This window comes from Danio aesculapii, chromosome 23 (assembly GCF_903798145.1).
Source record: "Danio aesculapii chromosome 23, fDanAes4.1, whole genome shotgun sequence".
Lineage (NCBI taxonomy): Eukaryota > Metazoa > Chordata > Actinopteri > Cypriniformes > Danionidae > Danio > Danio aesculapii.
The window spans coordinates 12,221,827-12,228,830 of record NC_079457.1 but is presented as its reverse complement, the minus strand read 5'-3'; the positions used below and the strand labels follow the sequence as shown (position 1 = coordinate 12,228,830).

The 7,004-nt window shown below is 35.8% G+C and overlaps 1 pseudogene; it reads left to right on the top strand.

Annotated features, from left to right (window-relative positions):
• The first annotated feature begins 2,271 nt into the window (after positions 1 to 2,271).
• On the top strand, positions 2,272 to 2,388 carry LOC130217868 (5S ribosomal RNA; annotated as a pseudogene).
• The last annotated feature ends 4,616 nt before the right edge of the window (positions 2,389 to 7,004 follow it).

Genomic DNA, 7,004 nt, shown 5'->3' with positions numbered 1-7,004 from the left:
TGAGTGAAACACTGAGTCAGACTCAGGGCTTGCATGAGGAAAACCGACACTTGTAACATGCAAAACATATAAAACAACACAATATCAAAGCGTGGTTTTGGCTAGCAAATATTCGAATCAATAACAATTACATACAGAACTGCCAAAACAACTGACAATTTTCCTTAATGTAATAAAAAACATGTATTCAGTTTATAGCATACTTTAGCTTTATGTAAAGAATACATTTATTGTACAGATAATTTTGGTTTGAATGTAATTGTTTTCAGGCTATCCATGTGCTAGTTAAAGAGTTGGTTCACCCAAAAATGTAAATTCTGTTTTTCATATATATATATATATATATATATATATATATATATATATATATATATATATATATATATATATATATATATATATATATATATATATATATAGTTAAAGTCAGAATTATTAGCCCTCCTTTTAAATATTTCACAAATTATGTTTAACAGAGCAAGGATAGAATAAAGATTTCGGCTAGAATAAAAGCAGTTTAAAATTTTTTAAAAAAATTTTCAGGTCATAATTATAAGCCCCTTTAAGCTATATTTTTTTGATAGTCTACAGAACAAACCATCGTTATACAATAACTTGCCTAATTACCCTAACCTGCATAGTTAACCTAGTTAAGCTTTTAAATGTCACTTTAAGCTGTATAGAAGTGTCTTGAAAAATATCTAGTCAAATATTATTTACTGTTATCATAGCAAAAATAAAATAAATCAGTTATTAGAAATGAAAATATATATATATCTTCTCCCCGTCAAACAGAAATTGGGGAAAAAATAAATGAGGCTAATAATTAATCATAATATTATAAATAAATAATAATAATAATAATAATATATATATATATATATATATATATATATATATATATATATATATATATATATATATATATATTTCAGTTCAAGGAGGTTAAAAAAACAGACAATAAAACAATAAAAACCTGCTGGAGCAAAAAAAACAAAAACAAAAAACATTTGTGTAATTAGCCATTTGCATTAGGATGACAGCTCTTGTACTTCCTTGTCTGATATCTAGTGTACACGTTTACTGTACTTAGTTTTTTTACACTTCAATGAAAGTATGTGCTTATTGATACTTATTTTTAAAGGATAATTCACCCAAAAATGAAAATTTACTCATCATTTACTCTCTCCCTTAAGTGGTTTTAAATCTATATAAGATTCTATATTCTGTTAAACACAAAACTAGATATTTTTAGGAAAGCTGAAAACCTGCAACCATTGACATCAAAGGTTATGACTAGACCCACATAGAATCTGAGCTTGCAGAAATCTGCAGATTTCCACAGATTTTTAGCTTATCATTGAGTCTATGTATTTACTTGTGTAAATGTTTGTAAATTTATATTTATTCAGCTTTTAAATTAATTTCAGTAATATTATTGTGATATAATAATAGCAATATCAAAATGTTCATATTATTATTAGATTTATTTACAATAGTTTGTAAAGTTTTTATATATATATATATATATTCCACATAAATCTGCAGATTTTCCACAAAATTCTCTGGAAAAATAGCAACAAATGTCTGCAGATTCTCCATGGCCCTACACTCTCAGAAATAAAGGTACGCGAGCTGTCACTGGGGTGGTACCTTTTCAAAAGGTACAAATTTGTACCTTAAAGGTCCATATTAATACCTCAGAGGTACATATTACTACTTAAAAAGTACAAAGTGTACCACTTAAATTTTTAGGTACTAATATATACTTTTTGAGGTACCAGTATGGACCCTTTCAGTCCTGTACAAATGAAAGAGCAGGAAAACAGCGGCCTCTTGTGATAAATGGACGAAAATGCCTGTTTCTGTAGGAACAATCATTTCACTCTGGTAAAATAAATGGCTAATGTTTGTCACACATTATTCATTCATTCATTCATTTTCTTTCGGCTTAGTCCCTTTCACCACAGCGGAATGATCACTGGGAAACATCCATACACACTCATACACTACTGACAATTTAGCCTACCCAATTTACCTATGCCACATGTCTTTGGACTTGTGGGGAAACCGGAGCACCTGGAGGAAACCCACACGAACACGTGGAGAACATGCAAAAAAAGAAATGCCAACTGAACCAGCCAAGGCTCGAACCAGCGACATTTTTGCTGTGAGGCGAACGTGCTACCCACTGCGCCACCACTTCACCCTTTGTCACAATATAATCTTTTTTATTTATTTATTTAGAAATATGCTTTAAGACTGTGAAGTGCTTACGGCCACACCACCCTGGGAATGCCTGATCTCATCTGCAACCCTGTAAAGCAGGGTTAGGCCTGGTTAGTACTTGGATGGGAGACCGCCTGGGAATACCAGGTGCTGTAAGCTCTTTGAATTCCTTCATTTGGGGGCAATGCAATGGTGCAGTAGGTAGTGCTGTCGCCTCACAGCAAGAAGGTCGTTGCTTCGAGCCTCGGCTGGGTCAGTTGGCTTTCTGTGGGGAGTTTGCATGTTCAGGTGGGTTTCCTCCGGGTGCTCTGGTTTCCCCCACAGTCCAAAGACATGCGGTATAGGTGAATTGGGAAGGCTAAATTGGCCGTAGTGTATGGGTGTGAGTGTGTATGGATGTTTCCCAGAGATGGGTTGTGGCTGGAAGGGCATCCGCTGCATAAAACATATACTGGATAGGTTGCCGGTTCATTCTGCTGTGACGACCCCGGATTAATAAAGGGACTAAGCCAAAAAAAAAAAATGAATGAATGAATGAACATTATTATTAGAATGTAATGTTATGTAATAATGTGATGATGAAAACAAATATCCCCCACCCCCACAATCATGGAGCAGTCCAGCTGTCAAATTTATATTAAAAAAATAATATATATATATATATATATATATATATATATATATATATATATATATATATATATATATATATATATATATATAATGTATATGTGTAAATGTTTATTATTTTTAGTTGTATATTCATTTTAAGGAATCTAACTATTTAAAATATGAAGCTTAAGACAAAATGTAGAAAAGAAGATGAGTGATATTAAATAAAAGTAGAAAGGGTGCATTACAGGACTTGGGGCCCCATGGCTGGAGTTGCTTTGGACCCCCTAAATCACTAAATCCACCCCTGCTCCCTTCTTTCTAGATGGGCGACACGGCGGCCCAGTGATTAGCACTGTTGCCTCGTAGCTCTTTCTGATAAACCGAGGTCCCGACTCTCTGTGGTCATTAAAAGTCCCAGGATATCCTTCGAAAAAAATAGTAGGGATATAACCGTTAGCCTCTGTCCATCATGGCCTCCTAACCATCCCTATATTATAAATGGCTTCATCACTCTTGCAAGTGCATAGTGCATAAGTGCATAGTGTGCCATTTGGGACGCAGCTTCTGTCTCCTCTCCCCCAGTCATCTGGTGTGTGGTGTGCGTTCTGGCGCAATATGGCTGGCGTCTTATCATCCAGGTGGATGCTACACACTGGTGGTGGATGAGGAGATTCTCCTCATTTTGTAAAGTGCTTTGAGTGTCTAGAAAAGCGCTATATAATTGTAAGAAATTATTAATATTATTATTATTATTATTAGGGGTTCAAGCGCGAAGCGCAGAGCCAAGCTCTTAGCAAGCCGTACATCTCTCCTTAGCTATCCCTATATCTGTCATTAGTCAGAAATAAGTCGGGGGAGTTTATCGAGATCTACCTAAGCTCAAACTCCCCTCTCGCCCTGGAAATGGGAGGGAGCCCAGGGCTCAAGGATTTCATAAGCTAAGGGCTCTCTCCTGGGACAGCATGCCAAACAAGTTTTATCATTCATTCATTCATTTTCTTTTCGGTTTGATCCCTTTATTAATTTAGGGTCACCACAGCGGAATGAACCGCCAACTTATTCAGCATATGTTTATACGCAGCGATGCCCTTTCAGCCAAAACCCAACACCAGGAAACACCCATACACTCTTACATCATACCTACCAACACTCCAGTTTTTCCCGGGAGTCTCCCGTATTTCAGACCCATCTCCCGTATTGTTCTGTCTCCCGGAAAACTTCCGGATTTTCTGAAACAAATGTTGGCAGGTATGTCTTACATTCACACACATTCACTACAGCCAATTTATTTTACTCAATTCACCTGTGAGGCGATTGTGCTACCCACTGCGCCAGCATGCTGCCCTGCTTTATTTTCAATCATCAGCTAAGTGTAAACTCTTGAAGAAGAATTAAAGCGGTATAATATAGTAAAAAAGAGTCCAACTCAATACTAAAGCACTGTAGCCACAGTTTGAGGAACAGTGATGTTGTGGTTTTATGTTGTACTTCCAACTTTGACCACTAGATGTTGCTTTAAAACAAGAAGTAACTCTTAAACCCTTTCACTTCAAATCTAAATTTAGCATAAGGACACACCAACAGACCAAATTTACAAGCCTCCCTTTCTATTTTTCTTCAGTCCTCTTTATATTACATGTTCACTCTCCAAACACGCACAACATGGCTGCTAATGTGTATATGAAATCAAAAATATGCCAATATTATCATGAGCTTGACTTTAAAAGTGAAGGCCATTATTTGGATATTGAGAAGAACTCAATCAAAGTCAGTCATGAACATTCTTGCTTGCATTTGTTTTCTCTTATTTCCTGAATCCTTATAAAAAGCTTGATTACTGCTTGCGTGCTTGACATGTTGATTGAAATGATACATCTCTCACAAGTGCGAAATAATTCGTACAGAACGCGGCGCCTTACCTAAACCCTGTTTCTGTGCTGTTTTGACAGTTGCCAGGGTTAATTGGCTGTGTTAAATTTGGAGCTCTGTTCCACGGCTATGAACCCATGACTGTGGGCGACTCGCGCACAGAGGAACATGTTATGGCAGGGCACGGCGATAATTACATAGGGAGAGCGGCAGTGTTTGGGAACCGAACAGGGGCTGCTGCCAACACGCACACAGTAGAAACACCTTGTGCCTCGGGCTAAGCAGACAGCCATCAGTGTCTGTCATCTTCTGTTGCTCTCTCCTGCCCACCAACACTTACCTGCTCAAACTCTTTCGCTCTTTTATTGAAAGATCTCTGTATGTGAAGTCATGCCAGATTCTCTGAGGCTGATGAGCAATTTAACAAGTTTATACCGAGCTCTATGTTATGCAAAGGACACTATAGCATAGTGAAGAGGATGTATAGTGGAAAGTTTAGATGCTACGTTTTTGAGGCTTTCAGAATGTGAAGGACTTTCTGTCATGATTTATGACTTTTGACAACATGTTTTCAACGTTTTGCTTTTTAATAGTTTATTACTTTTATTTGTCAGATATCTATGAGGGAATTTTTTTCTTTTTAAAATTGTGTCTATTCTAGTTTGGTAACAGTAGTCTTCTGGTGCTCTGACTTTTGTGAATATTCAGTTTGTCCACCTATATAAAATATATTTTCAAATTAAACTTTTTAAAGTAAATAGAGAAATATAAAATAGCTAGTGTCAACACTAATGCACAGTTGTTCTGTTTATTCTAAAGCCCAAAGTATACTTATGTTAGCAAACGTGCGCAGTTGAATAGTCTTAAAGTATACTCTATCTGATAGTTTTTGTAAATAAAGGCGTTCAACAAATGTGATCTAAAAGATTGATCCTTGTTCAGTATCTGTTTTTCTTAATTCTTCAAAAGTTATAAGCAGTGTTGGGTAAGTTACTTTAAAAAAGTAATCGATTACAAATTACTGACTACAAAAATTTGATTACATTACTAATTACTTAATGTAAAAAGTAATCAGATTACTAATTACTTTACATTGAAGTTACTTTTAAAACATATAAAATATACCTATAAAAATACACAACAAACTGCAGCTCTTTGAGTGATTTAATATTCACTGAAAAACATTACAATGAGTTAATCACAGCAGCTTGACATATTCAAAATATGTTCGCCCAATACTTAAAATTCTCTCATCATTCACTTGTTCCAAAAGAAAACTGGTTACCTGTAACCATTGACATTCATAGTATGCAAAAGCCTTGCAGTGTTTGGTGTTCTGTGTTTGTCTGAGGTAATTAGTCTACTGAAACGTGTTTATTTCATACAAATCATGAAGCTGATTGCTCAGTTCTTGCCGCGTGACTCATGGTTTTCAACTGGTGTGCCTGGCAAATGTGAGCGTGCAATATGCGCTCCTAATATGTGTGCTCAAGCCGCACGCCTCCATTGGAAATAACGAACTTGCGTGCGCAAATATGTGAATGACCCCATAAGCAGCTACGCTTCTCCTCACATTTAGAAGGTACCTTTACTGCCAATCCTGCACAAACATTCAATTTAGTCTGTTTAGGCTAAGTTGGACCGCCGTGTTTCTTTTGTTTTGCTGTTGTTTTTTTGCACTGGTGTCCTTCTTGGTGACGAGTATTGTGGTAGAAGGCTTTCTATTCAAGTACAAGTGCTTGAACAAGTTGTTGGTTGAGTTAAAAGCAGTCGAAAGTTCTTCAGAGACTGCATTTCACAGCAATATTTTTGTTTTATGCTCAGTGAAATCAAAGTAATGTCTGTATTTCCACTTGAAGAAGCAGCCACTCTAGTCAGCACCTATTTCAGCTCGCGTTCTCCAGCTATTTAAAAGCGCATGCTTATTAACTGCCGTTGCAGCGGAAAACGTTATTTACAAGAAGCATTTTTTCTTCTAAAAACTATATTTGTCACGTAAGTAACATGATTACATTGACTTTAATAACAGTAAACAAATTAAAAATGTAATTCATTACAATACTGCCTTCCTCAGAAATGTTATTAGAATACAGTAAGGCCTTACTGTGGAACGCATTACACCCAACTCTGGTTTTAAGTGATAAAGATGTTGAGTTTAAAACTGAAGTGTGGACCTTATTTAATCCCCTTATACACTCAAGAAATACTCAGAAATTAAGATACAATGCTTGTCATTTTAATGGTACATTTTTACAAATATTTCTACCTAAAGGGTCCATATTGGTACGATA